The following is a 16,724-nucleotide window of genomic DNA, read 5'->3' on the forward strand; positions in this document are numbered from 1 at the left end:
ATAAATGGAAAGATATAACCAGGAAGCTGATCATAACTGATCTGTAAACATATGGCTTTTCTAAAACAGAATTGATATTGCTGCAAATGTTCATTGATTGAAAAGGTTCTTGGTAAGGACAAAGGTTATTGATTAAGCCGAGTCCGTAGTGAAAAAAACACATTATTAGATCTTTACATTGAAAGTGGGATATTCTGTCACTTGAATCTTACATCAGTAATAAAATAATTCCTTATGGCCTCAGGGAACGAGTAGTCCCGGCCATCCATTTACACACAGAGAGATTTCTTGAAAAATGGCAGCAACAATGCATTGATCATGGCCTGCAGATCATGAGACTCATTGTTGAGGAGGAGAAGGAACAATTACTAATACTACAAATTCAGATCACGGTAAGTAGTAGTAAACTTGAACCATTTATAGAAAATCCTGAATTTGACAGACTAAATGACCTCCTTAAAAAAGCAATAGAAAAAACCCCAAAAAAACCCTCAAACTAACAAAACAATCTAAATTTTTAAAGGGATCTTGACGACTGGGCCAGGGGAAAGATATTTGATCTCGCCCCTAAGGGCAGTAGGAGTCAATCCCGGAGATGCAGAGTTCCCTCTAAAACAGACCCGAGAGGCAGTAATCAGTCATCAGGGGGTGAGGACGAATTTCACCATGCTGTCATTTTTTTAGAGAAGGAACACATGGGTCAGGAGGAACTAGCACAGCCCAGGGCTATATTAAAAGGAGGCAAAGCAGATACAACAGAAGGAGGAAAGGAAAAAGGGAAATGGAAATGGAAGGAAGGGAAAACATACCGGATGACTACCAGGAGTCAGAAGGACTCCCACTAAATACTGTTATGTCAACCACCACCCCCTCTGGAGATTTGAATGTTACCAACCTTTCCGAATTCAAGCTTGAGAGTAGACATTTTAAACTCCTCGGTAGGGGACTATCCTATCTCAAGAATGGATCACTTTGAAATCTATAAGGATCTTTGCCTTTTCTTTAGAAAGGTCTACTTTAAACTGTTGTATTCAGGTAAATTACCTACCTACCAGAGCCCTTTCTTCCACATGTTTGCTGTGCCCCCCACGTGGTCACAAACTGCAAACGGGACTTCTTATGGCTTTCTTTCAATAATGGCTTTCTTCTTGCCACTCTTCCATAAAGGCCAGATTTGTGGAGTGCACGACTAATAGTTGTTCTGTGGACAGATTCTACCACCTGAGCTGTGGATCTCTGCAGCTTCTCCAGAGTTATCATGGGCCTTTTGGCTGCTTCTCTGGTTAATGCTCTCCTTTCCCAAGCCAGTTAGTTTAGGTGGACGGCCATGTCTTAGTAGGTTTGCAGTTGTGCATTTTCTATTTTCGGATGATGGATCGAACAGTGCTCTGTGAGATGTTCAAAGCTTGGGATATTTTTTTAAAACCCAACCCTGCTTTAGGGCACTGGCAGCGACTGGGCGTTGGCGGTAAAGCGCCACTATTTTTAGTGGCGCTTTACCATTGTTTTTGCGGTGCTTTTCAGCCGCTATCACACTTTTAACGCCCGCATTGATGTCAATGGGCAGGGGCGCTTTAGGAGCAGTGTATACTACAGCGCCTCAAAGATGCTGCTTGCAGGACTTTTTTTTAGCGTCCTGCCAGCGCACCGCTCCAGTGTGAAAGCATTCGGGCTTTCACACTGGAGTGAGAGGAGAGGTGCTTTACAAGCGCTTTGCAGGTGCTATTTTTAGCCCTATAGTGCCTGTAAAGCGCCTCAGTGTGAAAGCAGTAGGGATGAGCTTCGAGTCGAACTCATGTTCGACTCAAACATAGGCTGTTCGCAAGTTCGCCGAACAGCGAACAATTTGGGGTGTTCGCGGCAAATTCGAATGCCGCGGAACACCCTTTAAAAGTCTATGGGAGAAATCAAAAGTGCTAATTTAAAGGCTTATATGCATGGTATTGTCATAAAAAGTGTTTGGGGACCTGGGTCCTGCCCCAGGGGACATGTATCAATGCAAAAAAAAAGTTTTAAAAATGGCCGTTTTTTCGGGAGCAGTGATTTTAATAATGCTTAAAGTGAAACAATAAAAGTGTAATATCCCTTTAAATTTCATACTTGGGGGTGTCTATAGTATGCCTGTAAACGGGTGCATGTTTCCCATGTTTAGAACAGTCTGACAGCAAAATGACATTTCAAAGGAAAAAAAGTAATTTAAAACTACTCGCAGCTATTAATGAATTGCCGGTCCGACAATACACATAGAAGTTCATTGATAAAAATGGCATGGGAATTCCCCACAGAGGAACCCCGAACCAAAAGAAGAGAAGAAGATGAAGAAGAGAAGAAGATGAAGAGAAGAGCGGGAGCCTCCCTCCATGCCATGGATGCGGAGCGGCCCAAGGAGAAGGGAAGAAGACGCCGCGGAGGAGATGCTGGACGAGAACACCGGAGGAAGAACCAGAAGAGCCTGAAGAACCAGAAGAAGAAAAAGATGGAGGAAGAAACCGAAGGAAGATAGAAGATAGAATAAAGAAGAAAGAAGAAAGAAGAAGCATTTAAATAAAGGCATTGTCAAAAACTGTCTTGTCATTTTTAACATTTTTGACACTTTTTTAGTGAAATGGTAGGGGTACTTTTGTACCCCCTTACCATTTCGCACAGGGGGGAGGGCCGGGATCTGGGGCTCCCCTTGTTAAAGGGGGCTTCCAGATTCCGATAAGCCCCCCGCCCGCAGACCCCCACAACCACCGGCCAGGGTTGGGGGGATGAGGCCCTTGTCCTCATCAACATGGGGACAAGGTGTTTTGGGGGGCTACCCCAAAGCACCCTCCCAATGTTGAGGGCATGTGGCCTGGTACAGTTCAGGAGGGGGGGCGCTCTCTCGACCCCCCTCTTTTCCTGCAGCCTGCCAGGTTGCATGCTCAGATAAGGGTCTGGTATGGATTTTTGGGGGGACCCCACGCCGTTTTTTTTTTAAATTTTGGCGCAGGGTTCCCCTTAAAATCTATACCAGACCCTTCAGGTCTAGTATGGAGTTTAGGGGGACCCCCCACGTCATTTTTTTTTTTTATTTTGGTTCGGGGTTCCTCTGTGGGGAATTCCCATGCCGTTTTTATCAATGAACTTCTATGTGTATTGTTGGACCGGCAATGCATTAATAGCCGCGAGTAGTTTTAAATGACTTTTTTTCCTTTGAAATGTAATTTTGCTGTCAGACTGTTCTAAACACGGGAAACATGTGCCCCTTTACAGGCATACTATAGACACCCCCCAGGTATGAAATTTAAAGGGATATTACACTTTTATTGTTTCACTTTAAACATTATTAAAATCATTGCTCCTGAAAAAATGGCCATTTTTAAAACTTTTTTTTGCATTGATCCATGTCCCCTGGGGCAGGACCCAGGTTCCCAAACACTTTTTATGACAATAACTTGCATATAAGCCTTTAAAATTAGCACTTTTGATTATTCATGTTCGTGTCCCATAGACTTTAACGGTGTTCTTGTGTTCGAATGAACTTTTTTTCCTGTCGCATGTTCTGGTGCGAACCGAACAGGGGGGTGTTCAGCTCATCCCTAGAAAGCAGCCTTAAACTTCTCCACAACGTTATCCCTGACCTGTCTGGTGTAATGCTGTTTGTTCACTAAGGGTTTCTAACAAACCACTGAGGGCTTCACAGAACAGCTGTATTTATACTGAGGTTAAATTACACACAGGTAGATCCTATTTACTAATTAGGTGCCTTCTGAAGGCAATTGGTCCCACTTGATTTTAGTTAGGGGTATCAGAGTAAAGGGGGCTGAATACAAATGCACGCCACACTTTTCAGATATGTATTTGTAAAAAATGTTGAAAACCATTTATCATTTTCCTTCCACGTCACAATTATGTGTCAATTTGTGTTGGTCTATCACATAAAATCCCATTAAAATATATTTATGTTGGCAACCATGGGTGGATCATTTCCTCCCTCCACGCTTTGATCCCAGGCTCCTGGAACCTTAAGGTTGCAAGACCAATCTCCTACTTTAGTTAATCCCTTGCCCTGATACGGAAATGACGGCCTCTCCCTCCTCCCTTGTCATCTTACCCCTCTTTGCTGTTTTTCTTACACTCTTCCTTCTCTTTCTCTTTTTCTTTCTTCTTATCTTTTCCTTTGGATATCTTTCATCTCCCTCTTCAGACGTTACCTGAAGACATGTGGTCCGGGCCTCTTTTGGTACTCCTCTGAGGCCCTTTCCACGATCATTAGTCTCCTTTGTAAATGATTGTACTATAACTACCTGTGCTACGTGCGTCAGATGGGAGTTTATTCTCCCCTACACTTCCTCTACTCATCATGTAATGTTATCATCTGATTAACATGTACAAAGACACCGGTTCATTGTACTACATAGTAGGTAAGAGCTTTCTGTTCGGATCGAACATGAGTTAGACTCGAACATTGACTGTTCGCCTTTTCTTTGAAAACCAAACATTGTGGGCCGCTAGTGCCAAATTCGAGCAGCAGGTAATGGCCCATAATGCACTGCGGGAGAGCAGTGCATTGCTGTATGATGATTGGCCAGAGCATGCACCATGACCTGCATGCTTTGGCCAATCACAGCGCCCTCAGCTACGAGAGCCATAATTGACCAAAGGCAGGGTGCCTTTTGCCAATCATGGCTCAGGGGGACGCCCCACACTATATAAGGCTGCCTGCATGTCGGCCGCATGTAGTGTGCCGTTGCCGGCGTGGACGGAAAGAGAGTGTCATTTAGATTGAGCAGGCAGGCAGGTTATTCCGTTAGCTGCAGTGTATTTAATATATATATATATATATATATATATATATATATGTGTATATACAGTGGGGACAGAAAGTATTCAGACCCCCTTAAATTTTTCACTCTTTGTTATATTGCAGCCATTTGCTAAAATCATTTAAGTTCATTTTTTTTCCTCATTAATGTACACACAACACCCCATATTGACAGAAAAACACAGAATTGTTGACATTTTTGCAAATTTATTAAAAAAGAAAAACTGAAATATCATATGGTCCTAAGTATTCAGACCCTTTGCTGTGACACTCATATATTTAACTCAGGTGCTGTCCATTTCTTCTGATCATCCTTGAGATGGTTCTACACCTTCATTTGAGTCTAGCTGTGTTTGATTATACTGACTGGACTTGATTAGGAAAGCCACACACCTTTCTATATAAGACCTCAGTGCATGTCAGAGCAAATGAGAATCATGAGGTCAAAGGAACTGCCTGAAGAGCTCAGGCAGAATTATGGCAAGGCACAGATCTGGCCAAGGTTACAAAAAAAATCTGCTGCACTTAAGGTTCCTAAGAGCACAGGGGCCTCCATAATCCTTAAATAGAAGACGTTTGGGACGACCAGAACCCTTCCTAGAGCTGGCCGTCTGGCCAAACTGAGCTATCGGGGGAGAAGAGCCTTGGTGAGAAAGGTAACGAAGAACCCAAAGATCACTGTGGCTGAGCTCCAGAGATGCAGTCGGGAGATGGGAGAAAGTTGTAGAAAGTCAAGCATCACTGCAGCCCTCCACCAGTCAGGGCTTTATGGCAGAGTGGCCTGATGGAAGCCTCTCCTCAGTGCAAGACACATGTAAGCCTGAATGGAGTTTGCTAAAAAACACCTGAAGGACTCCAAGATGGTGAGAAATAAGATTCTTTGGTCTGATGAGACCAAGATAGAACTTTTTGGCCTGGTGGTGGCAACATCATGCTGTGGGGGTGTTTTTCAGCTGCAGGGACAGAATGACTGGTTGCAATCGAGGGAAAGATGAATGCGGCCAAGTACAGGGATATCCTGGAAGAAAACCTTCTCCAGAGTGCTCAGGACCTCAGACTGGGCCGAAGGTTTACCTTCCAACAAGACAATGACCCTAAGCACACAGCTAAAACAACTCAGTGACTGTTCTTGAATGGTCCAGCCAGAGCCCTGACTTAAACCCAATTGAGGATCTCTGGAGAGACCTAAAAATGGCTGTCCGCCAACGTTTACCATCTAACCTGAAAGAACTGGAGAGGATCTGCAAGGAGGAATGGCAGAGGATCCCCAAATCCAGGTGTAAAAAACTTGTTGCATCTTTCCCGAAAAGACTCATGGCTGTAAGAGTGCTTCTACTAAATACTGAGCAAAGGGTCTGAATACTTAGGACCATGTGATATTTCAGTTTTTCTTTTTTAATAAATCTGCAAAAATGTCAACAATTCTGTGTTTTTCTGTCAATATGGGGTGCTGTGTGTACATTAATGAGGAAAATGAACTTAAATGATTTTAGCAAATGGCTGCAATATAACAAAGAGTGAAAAATTTAAGGGGGTCTGAATACTTTCCGTCCCCACTGTATGTGTGTATATATATATATATATATATATATATATATATATATATATATATATATATCCTATAATCTATATATCCAGACATGCTGATAGGTTAATTGGATCCTGTCTAAATTGTCCCTAGTATGTATGAATGTGAGTTAGGGACCTTAGATTGTAAGCTCCTTGAGGGTAGGGACTGATGTGAGTGTACAATGTATATGTAAAGCGTTGCGTCAGTTGATGGCGCTATATAAGTACCTGAAATAAATAAAATAAAATAAATATCCACTGTATCCAGTTTAGCTAGATCTGACTGCAGTCCGTTCCTGGTGTACTGTTTCTAATATACTTCAGGAAGGCGGGTGAATTAACTAGCTGCAGTGTATTTAATATAGATATACAGTCAGTCTCGTATATGTATATGTGTATATATATATATATATATATATATATATATATATATATATATATATATATATATATATCCACTGTATCCAGTTTATCTAGATCTGACTGCAGGCTGTTCCTGGTGTACTGTTTCTAATATACTTCAGGCAGGCAGGTGATTCAGTTAGCTGTAGTGTATTTAATACATATATACAGTTAGTCTCATATACTGATGTGAGTGTACAATGTATATGTAAAGCATTGCGTCAATTGATGGCGCTATATAAGTACCTGAAATAAATAAAATAAAATAAATATCCACTGTATCCAGTTTAGCTAGATCTGACTGCAGTCTGTTCCTGGTGTACTGTTTCTAATATACTTCAGGAAGGCGGGTGAATTAACTAGCTGCAGTGTATTTAATATAGATATACAGTCAGTCTCGTATATGTATATGTGTATATATATATATATATATATATATATATATCCACTGTATCCAGTTTATCTAGATCTGACTGCAGGCTGTTCCTGGTGTACTGTTTCTAATATAATTCAGGCAGGCAGGTGATTCAGTTAGCTGTAGTGTATTTAATACATATATACAGTTAGTCTCATATATATATATATATATATATATATATATATATACACTGCATACAGTTTAGCTATAACTCACTGCAGGCCGTTCCTGGTGTACTCTTTCTAATATACTTCAGGCGGTGTACACAGTATACAGTTATGTGCACCCATAGTGCAGTTGCTCATACTTTTCTGGTGGTCAATACAGTAGACCCAAAGTTGTTATTAAACTTCTGTTGGTGTACACAGTACCGTGCACCCCTAGTGCAGTTGCTACTACTTTCCTGGTGGTGTACACAATACATACAGTGCACCCATAGTTGTTATTAAGCTTCTGTTGGTGTACACAGTACTGTGCACCCCTAGTACAGTTGCTACTACTTATCTGGTGGTGTACACAGTACACAATACAGTGCACCCATAGTTGTTATTACACTTCTGTTGGTGTACACAGTACCATGCACCCCTAGTGCAGTTGCTACTACTTATTGTTTTTTTGCTAAACAAAATTTACAGCATGTCCGGAAGGCCAGCAAGGAGAGATAGACTCTAAAAGAGGGCAAGCTGGCTCTGTGTCTACAGTCAACAGTGCTGGTCGTGGACACGCTGCATCCTTAGCACGTGGCCGTGGGGCACGCTTGTCCTTTTTTCCTGCAGCTGGCCGTGTTATTGAGCCACAACATGCAAAAGAGTTGGTGGAATGGACAAACAAAGCCCTCCTCATCCTCCTCATCCTCTGTCACCCAGGCTCAGAGTAGTTTGCCTGCCAATGCAGCTGTCAAAGTGGCCTATTCCATTGGCTCTATGTCAACAGTCACTCCTTCCCTAGCCCCCCATCATGCACGGAGGAGTCCCGTAACTATTCGACCACAGTGTCGGGTACATGCTGCAGGAGGATGCGCATCGATTTGAAGGCTCGGATGATGGTACCCTGGTTGAGGAAGGGAGTAACATCAGCCTAGAGAGAGGGGGTGCCCAAGAAGGTCAAGAAACTGGCAGTCATGTTCCCCTAGCTGCAGCATACTGCTAAGTTTGCTCCAGTGACGAGGAGGCAGGGGATGATGAGGTCACTGACTCAACCTGGGTGCCTGATAGAAGAGAGGAGGAGGCACATCTCCAAGGAGGTAGGATGCCCTCTAGGGGGCAGCTTAAGGGCAGCCACCCTATTGCATCACACCGTAGAGCTAAGCAGGTGCAGGGCACTGCTGACTCCCCGCATAAAAGTTTTTTGGTGTGGGCCTTTTTTGACACGTGTACAGCAGATCGCACCATTGTTGTTTGCAACATAGGTCTGAAGCGTATCAAGCATGGCCAAAACAGCAGCCGCTTGGGCACCGCATGATTGACCAGACATATGATGACCTCCCATGCAGTCCGTTGGCAACAGCCCTTAAAAGACCCACATCAAAGAACAAGGCGGACCTCTCCTTGCTCCTCATGAGCTGGGATCTCCAACCCCACTATACCTCCAGTCCTCTCAGAAACCTGCACTGAGAGGAATGAAGGTATAGAAATAGATGTCCCAAGTACCTGCGGCCAGTCTGCTAGCAGTACACCAACATCGGATTTTAGCAGGCAAATTTCCCTACCCCAGTTGCTAAACATTGAAATAAATTCAGTCCCAGCCATCCACATGCTCAGCGTCTGAATGCTAGCTTGGCCAAATTGCTAGCACTGCAACTGCTGGCTTTTCAGCTGGTAGACTCTGCCCCCTTTCATGAATTTGTGGAATGTGCGGTACCTCAGTGGCAGGTTCCCAAACGCCATTTCTTTTCACGGAAGGCCATTCCGGCTCTCTACCAGCATGTGGATGGCAATGTCTTGGCCTCGTTGGACAGGGCGGTCAGCAGTAAGGTGCATATTACTGCTTACTCATGGTAAATGCTAGTGGTGATTCTGCCACAGTTCTCTCCTCCACCCCCTCCTCTTCTTCTTCCACTATGGCCTCTTCCTCTTCCTCTGCAGATTTCTCCTCTGAACCAGTGGCGCTCCATAGGCGTTCAAGGGGCTAAGCAAGCACTCAGGCAAAAAGATGCCATGCTGTGCTTGCGTTGGTCTGCCTAGGGGACAGTAGCCACACTGGGGCATAGATTCTGTCAGCTCTGCAGGGGCAGGCTCAGAGGTTGCTGACACCATGCCAGCTTCAGCCAGGAATGGTTGTATGCGACAATGGCACCAACCTCCTCTCCACCCTCCGACAGGGACACTTGACCCATGTTCCCTGTTTGGCGCACGTCCTGAATTTGGTGGTGCAGTGGTTCTTGAGCAGGTACCCGGGCTTACAGGATCTCCTGAGGCAGGCCAGGAAAGTCTGTGGTCATTTCCGCTGGTCATATAATGCCAGTGCTCGGCTGGCTGACATTCAAAGAGAATGCAACCTGCCCAAGAACCGCCTCATTTGTGACATGCCCACCAGGTGGAACTCAACGTTGGCAATGCTGCAGCGACTGCACACACAGCAGAGGGCCATCAATGAGTACCTGTGTGAGTATGGCACCAGGACAGGGTCAGGGGAGCTTGGCCGTTTTTCAACACGCCAGTGGCTGCTGATCAAGGATGCATGCACTGTCCTGTCACCATTTGAGGAGGCCACGAGGATGGTGAGCAGTGACAGTGCATGCATCAGTGATACTGTCCCTCTTGTCTTCCTGTTGGAGTACATGCTTTGTGGAATAATGTAAAGGGCACTTGAGGCAGAACAGCGGGAGGAAGAGGAGGACTTCCTTACCTCTCAAGGCCTCCTTTATCCAGATACTAGTATTGCTGCAGGCCCGGCGATCACACAGAAAGAAGAAGAGGAGGAGGATTGTGTCAGCATGGAGGTGGAGGATAACACTCAGCATCAGCAGCAGTCTTCAGGGGATCGTTTGCAGTCCCCAGAAACCCATGGAGCTGTACGTGGCTGGGAGGAGGTGGTTAAGGATCATGTGATCCTTAGTGACCCAGAGGACTCAGGATCGAATGCCTCTGCAAACCTACGCTGCATGGCCTCCTTGACCCTGCAAAGCTTGCAAAAGGATCCTAGGATTCGTGGTATCAAGGAGAGGGATCATTACTGGCTTGCAACCCTTCTTGATCCATGTTACAAGGGTAAGGTTGCAGAACTTATCCAGCCTTCGCAGAGGGAGCAGAGGATGAAACATTTTCGGGAGGCCATGCAGAAAGGTTTGTGCACTGCATTTCCAGAGCCTGGGAGGTTACAGTTTCCTGGAGCTGGACAACGTGTTGCTGAGGCTTCGTTCAGTCACAGAAAAAGCGGTGGAGAAGGTGGCCGGCTGACCGATGCCTTCAGGCAATTCTTCAGTCCTCAGCGCCCAGGTCTGATCGGTTCCAGCAACCATCGCCAATGTCTGAATTACATGGTGCAGGAATATCTAGGGAAAAAATCAGACTTGGAGACATTTCCACCAGAACATCCACTGGGTTACTGGATCTTGAGGATGGACCACTGACCAGAGCTTGCTCAATAAGCAATTGAGCTACTTGCCTGTCCTGCATCCAGCGTTCTTTCTGAACTCACATTCAGTGCTGCTGGAGGCTTTGTAACCGATCACAGAGTGCGCCTGTCCACAGACTCTGTTGATCGGTTCACATTCATAAAAATGAATCAGTCTTGGATCACCAGCTACCAAGCACCTGATGCTGATGTAACCAAATGATTTTTCTATGGATGTGGGATCCCTTGAAGACTGCATATGCTGAGTGACTATCCTATTATGCTGAGTGACTATCCTATTCCTCCTCAATTTTCATCATGATAGCTTCTAAGAATATTTTCGGTTCAGGGCACCACCACCACTACCTAAGGCCCAATTTTTCTGCCCCTGTTTAACAGGGGCACGTAATTACAATTTTTGATCAAATATTTAACAGCAGGGCTCGTTCCTGCGCTCAACAAGAGTATCTGTGAGGGGTTGCAGTGTTGCGGCACCACCACCACTGCCTAAGGCCCAATTTTTCTGCCCCTGTTTAACAGGGGCGTGTAATTACAATTTTTGATCTAATATTTCACTGCAGGGCTTGTTCCTGCGCTCAACAAAAGTATCTGTGAGGCTTTACAGTGTTGTGCCACCACCACCTCCTAAGGCCCAATTTTTCTGCCCCTGTTAAACAGGGGCATGTCATTACAATTCTTGATATAATATTTTACAGCAGGGCCCATTCCAGCGCCCACCAAGGGTAACTGTGAGGGCTTACAGTGTTCTGGTACCACCACCACCTAAGGCCCAATTTTTAGGACAGGCCGTGTAATATATACAGGTGGTCCCCTATTTTCAAACATCCGACTTACAAACGACTCCTACTTACAAACGGAGGGAGACATCAGGAAGTGAGAGGAAATCTACCCCAGGAAGGGAAATTCTCTCCTGTAAGAGTTAATATGGGAAAAAGGTGTCTCCCCACTGATGCTTCAGTCAATCCTTGTTTCCCTAATAACTAAAAATTTTCTAAATCAAATTGTCATTGGGACAGAAAATGAGGAGAAATCTTCTGAACAGGGGCACAGACAGCAAAACAAATGTTACAGGGGTGATGATAACCCTTCCCTATGTTATCCAAAAAGCTTAAAAATAGATTTTTTTGGCTGGAGCTACACTTACAAAATGTACCTGTTCCAAATTACAAACAGATTCAACTTAAGGAACAAACCTACAGTCCCTATCTTGTTTGTAACCCGGGGACCGCCTGTATACTGCGCCTTTTTTTTTTTTCTTTTTAATTTGGGTGCGGGGTTCACCTTAATATCCATACCAGACCCAAAGGGCCTGGTAATGGGCTGGGGGGGGGGGGGGCAACATTACATTACAGCCACAAGCAGTTTTAAATGACTTTTTTTCCTTTAGAAATGTCATTTAGTGCAGGGACTGTTCTAAACACGGGAAAAATGCGCCACTTTACAGGCATACTATAGACACCCCCCAGGCACGATATTTAAAGGAATATTACACTTTTATTGTTTCACTTTAAGCATTATTAAAATCACTGCTCCCGAAAAAAACGGCTGTTTTTAAAACTTTTTTTTTGCATTGATACATGTCCGCTGGGGCAGGACCCAAAACAATTTTTATGACAATAACTTGCATATTAGCCTTTAAAATTAGCATTTTTGATTTTTCACGTTCGAGTCCCATGTACTTTAACGGGGTTTGCGTGTTTTCATAAATTTTTGGTCTGTTCGCATGTTCTACCACAAACCGAACTGGGGGTGTTCGGCTCATCCCTACTACGTAGTCATTGTCTCTCATGCAATGTTTGTTATTATCTACTTATAATAAAAAAAATATTGAACTTAAAAATACATTTACATTTTTGGTTGTAACATGACAACATGTGAGGTGTGAATACTTTTTCAAGGCACCGTAAAGGCTCGTTTTCACATGTGCGGGATGCATCTACGTACAGGCAGCCTGTTCAAGTCAATGACAGGCAGCCGGCTGCACAAACCTATATGAATCTACAAGCGCTTTGCGAAATGTACAGTACAGTTGTGCAGGTCCAATGCACAGATCAGAATGCAGCCTGTTTGTGTTTTGATCCATGCATTCAAGATCAAAGGAACATCTGAGGCTTCCTCCTTCTGAGTGAGATATACTTTTTTTTTTTTCAATATGTTTATTGAGAAAAAAGGACATATACTTCCTTTTACATGAAAAATTACCTTCAGGGATTGTCAGTTAATATTGAGAACCATGTAGAGGTTGTACACAGGTACAGGAGCCTGGGAACTCTAGGAAAATTTTGCTTACTTTATGTTAGCTGTTTGCTGCTTACATAGTAGGTGAGGTTGAAAAAAGACACAAGTCCATTAAGTCCAACCTATGTGTGTGATTTTATGTCAGTATTACATTGTATATCTAACAGTTTTTTGAAATTATCGATGCTCCCCACTGAAACTACTGCTTGTGGAAGAGCATTCCACATCTTAACTGCTCTTAACTCTCTACGCAGTTTAAAGTTTAACCGCTTTTCTTTTAATTTTAGTGAATGGCCGTGTGTCTAATTAAATTCACTTTCGTGGAAAACCTTTATTACTTTTGTGGGGTCACCAGTACCGTATTTGTACACTGAAATAATTGAAATCAGGAAGCTGAAGACGTGAACCCACGAAATGCATTGAGGCTGCGCGCTTTTTCGCACTGACGTCACTTCTGGTTTCCTGGTTCCAATCTCTCGAGTGGTGGAACGCACCCCGAGAGTCAGGGAAACAGTGTGGTTTTTTCCTACTAGTGAGCTGTACTTGACAGTGCTAACCTATAGCAACAACGAATGTAAGTGCAAACTTCAGGAATTATTATTGGCATATGTACAGGCTATATATGTCATTCTACTCTGCTTCCTTTGAGTGTCTGCCTGCATAAGAATTGCAAGCTCTAGCAGCTGATATCAGACAAGTCATGGACTATTTCTCTCTGATATTGCTTGCCTGTCCACATATATGATATCTATGCTATTGTTGTTTTAACAATTTGCTATTTGGTGAGCTTTCTCTCTCACACGAGTGTTGGTGAAGCACAGACTTTCTACTTGTCACTTACCATATTTCACAATATTGAACACTTTTAAAGAGGTTATGTGGACTTTTCTTCTCTTTTCTGATTTATTTAAGAGATGTTGAATTAGCGCCGTCCTTTTATTTATTTATTTTTCACATGCAATTTCAACACCGACTCTCTTCCCTACTAGAGGGCAGGGACTTTTTCATCCTCCCTACTTTTTGAATATACAGTGCATCCGGAAGTATTCACTTTTTCCACATTTTGTTATGTTATAGAGCCTCTTTCAAAATGGATCAAATTCATTATTTTCCACAGAATTCTACAAACAATACCCCATAATGACAATGTGAAAGCAGTTTGTTTGAAATCTTTGCAAATTTATTGAAAATAAAAAAAACGAAAAAATCACATGTACATAATTATTCACAGCCTTTGCTCAATAAGCAAAAGATTGCCGCTCCAATCTCTCAAATTCCTAATGGAACTCACAGGTGCTGTCTCTGCACAAGCTTGAGGAAAGAAAAAGATCCTGGACGGCCGCACACCATAGAAGGCATCTTTATTGATATGAAGAAATAAAATTCAAATGCAGTCAGCTCATGTACAGGGAGGAAAAGGAAAGGTAGCCTTTGCTCAATACTTTGTTGAAGCACCTTTGGCACCAATTACAGCCTCAGGTCTTCTTGAGGACAATCATTTCTCTGCAGGATGTGGAAACCTTGCATGAAGATCTGAACAAATTAATGGGGTGGGTACTACATGGCAAATGAGGTTTAATGTAGAAAAATGTAAAATTATGCATATGAGTGGCAAAAATATGAATGCAATTTACTCATTAAGGGGAGAACCTCTATGGGAATCTAGGATGGAAAAGGACCTGGTGGTCCTAGGGTCCCTGGAGTATGCCATCGAAATCTGAGCACCTGTCCTCAGGAAGGATGTGCTTGAACTGGAGAGAGTCCAGAGAAGAGCAACAAAGCTAATAAAGGGACTGGAGGGCCTTAGTTATGAGGAAAGATTACGAGCATTGAACTTATTCTCTCTGGAGAGAAGACGCTTGAGAAGGGATATGATTTCAATGTACAAATACCGTACTGGTGACCCCACAATAAGGATAAAACATTCAGCGAAAGGGAAATTAAAAAGAGGCGTGGCCATTCACTAAAATTAGAAGAGAAGCGGTTTAACCTTAAACTGCGTAGAGGGTTCTTTACTGTAAGATCAGTAAGAATGTGGAATTCTATTCCACAAGCAGTGGTTTCAGCAGGGAGCATAGATAATTTCAAAAAAGTATTAGATAGGCACCTAAACAACCTTAACATACAGGGGTATACAATGTAATACTGACATAAAAGCACACGCACAGGTTGGACTTGATAGACTTGTGTCTTTTTTCAACCTCACCAACTATGTAACTATGATGCTACAAGTTTGGCACACCTATTTTTGGGCAGTTTATTCCATTCTTCTTTGCAGAATATCTCAAGCTCCATCAGGTTGGATGGGGAGAGTCGGTGCACAGACATTTTCAGATTGCTCCAGAGATGTTCAATCGGGTTCAAGCTTGGGCTCTGGCTTAGCCAGTCAGGGACATTCACAGAGTTGTCCCTTAGCCACTCCTTTGTTATCCTGGCCGTGTGCCTAGGGTCGCTGACTCGTTGTCCTGTTGGAAGATGAACCTTCGCCCTACTCTGAGGACCAGGGTGCTTCGGAGAAGGTTTTCATCAAGGATGTCTCTGTACATTGCTGCATTCATCTTTCCCTCAATCCTAACTAGTCTCCCAGTTCCTGCCACTGAAAAACATCCCCACAAAATGATGCTGCCACCACCATGCTTCACTGTAGGGATGGTATTGGCCAGATGATGAGTGGTGCCTGACTTCCTCCAGACATGGCGCTTGCCATTCAGGCCAAAGAGTTCAATCTTTGTTTCATACGACCAAAAAAATTTGTTTCTTATGATCTGAGAGTCCTTCGGGTGCCTTTTCGCAAACTCCAGGTGAGCTGTCAAGTGCCTTTTACTGAGAAGTTACTTCCATCTGGCCACTCTACCATACAGGCCTGATTGGTGGAGTGCTGCAGAGATTGTTATTCTGCTGGAAGTTTCTCCTCTATCCACAGAGAAACACTGGAGCTCTGTCAGAGTGACCACCGGGTTCTTGGTCACCTCCCTGACTACTGCCCTTCTTCCCTGATCGCTCAGTTTGGCTGGGCGGTCCGCTCTAGGAAGATTCCTGGTGGTTCCAAACTTCTTTCATTTACAGGATGATGGAGGCCCCATTGGGACCTTCAATTCTGCAGAAATCTTCCTGTATCCTTCCCCAGATCTGTGCCTTGATACAATCCTGTCCCAGAGGTCTACAGACAATTCCTTGGACTTCATGGCTTGATTTGTGCTCTGACATGCACTATTAACTGTGGGACCTTATATAGACAGGTGTGTGCCTTTCCAAATCTTGTCCAATCAACTGAATTTACCACAGGTGGACTCCAATAAAGTTGTAGAAACATCTCAAGGATGATCAGTGGAAACAGGATGCACCTGAGCTCAATTTTGAGTGTCATGCACCTTGTGCAATATCCCTACTTTATTCACAACTAAATTTTCTATCATCCATACTAATCCATTCTTATACCCTAAAATTGTATAAATACATGGGTACGGAAAAAGACACAGAGGACTGGATAACTACCTGGCATTTAGTTTCCAAATGTTCTTCCAACATCACTACCAAATATAAAAATTACAATGTGCATCGCTCCCCCTAGCTACCTCACTTTCCCTCCTAAATGTGTTAAAGAAAAATAAATCAATTATGTATATGTATCTTATAGTGTTAGACATCCAATAAAAAACAATAGCAATATATTGCAGTAGTTGTTTTATATAACAGTGAATCTTCTCTATGGTGAAACTAAAATGTGTCATT

Source organism: Aquarana catesbeiana, linkage group LG04 (assembly GCF_042186555.1).
Source record: "Aquarana catesbeiana isolate 2022-GZ linkage group LG04, ASM4218655v1, whole genome shotgun sequence".
Taxonomy (NCBI): domain Eukaryota; kingdom Metazoa; phylum Chordata; class Amphibia; order Anura; family Ranidae; genus Aquarana; species Aquarana catesbeiana.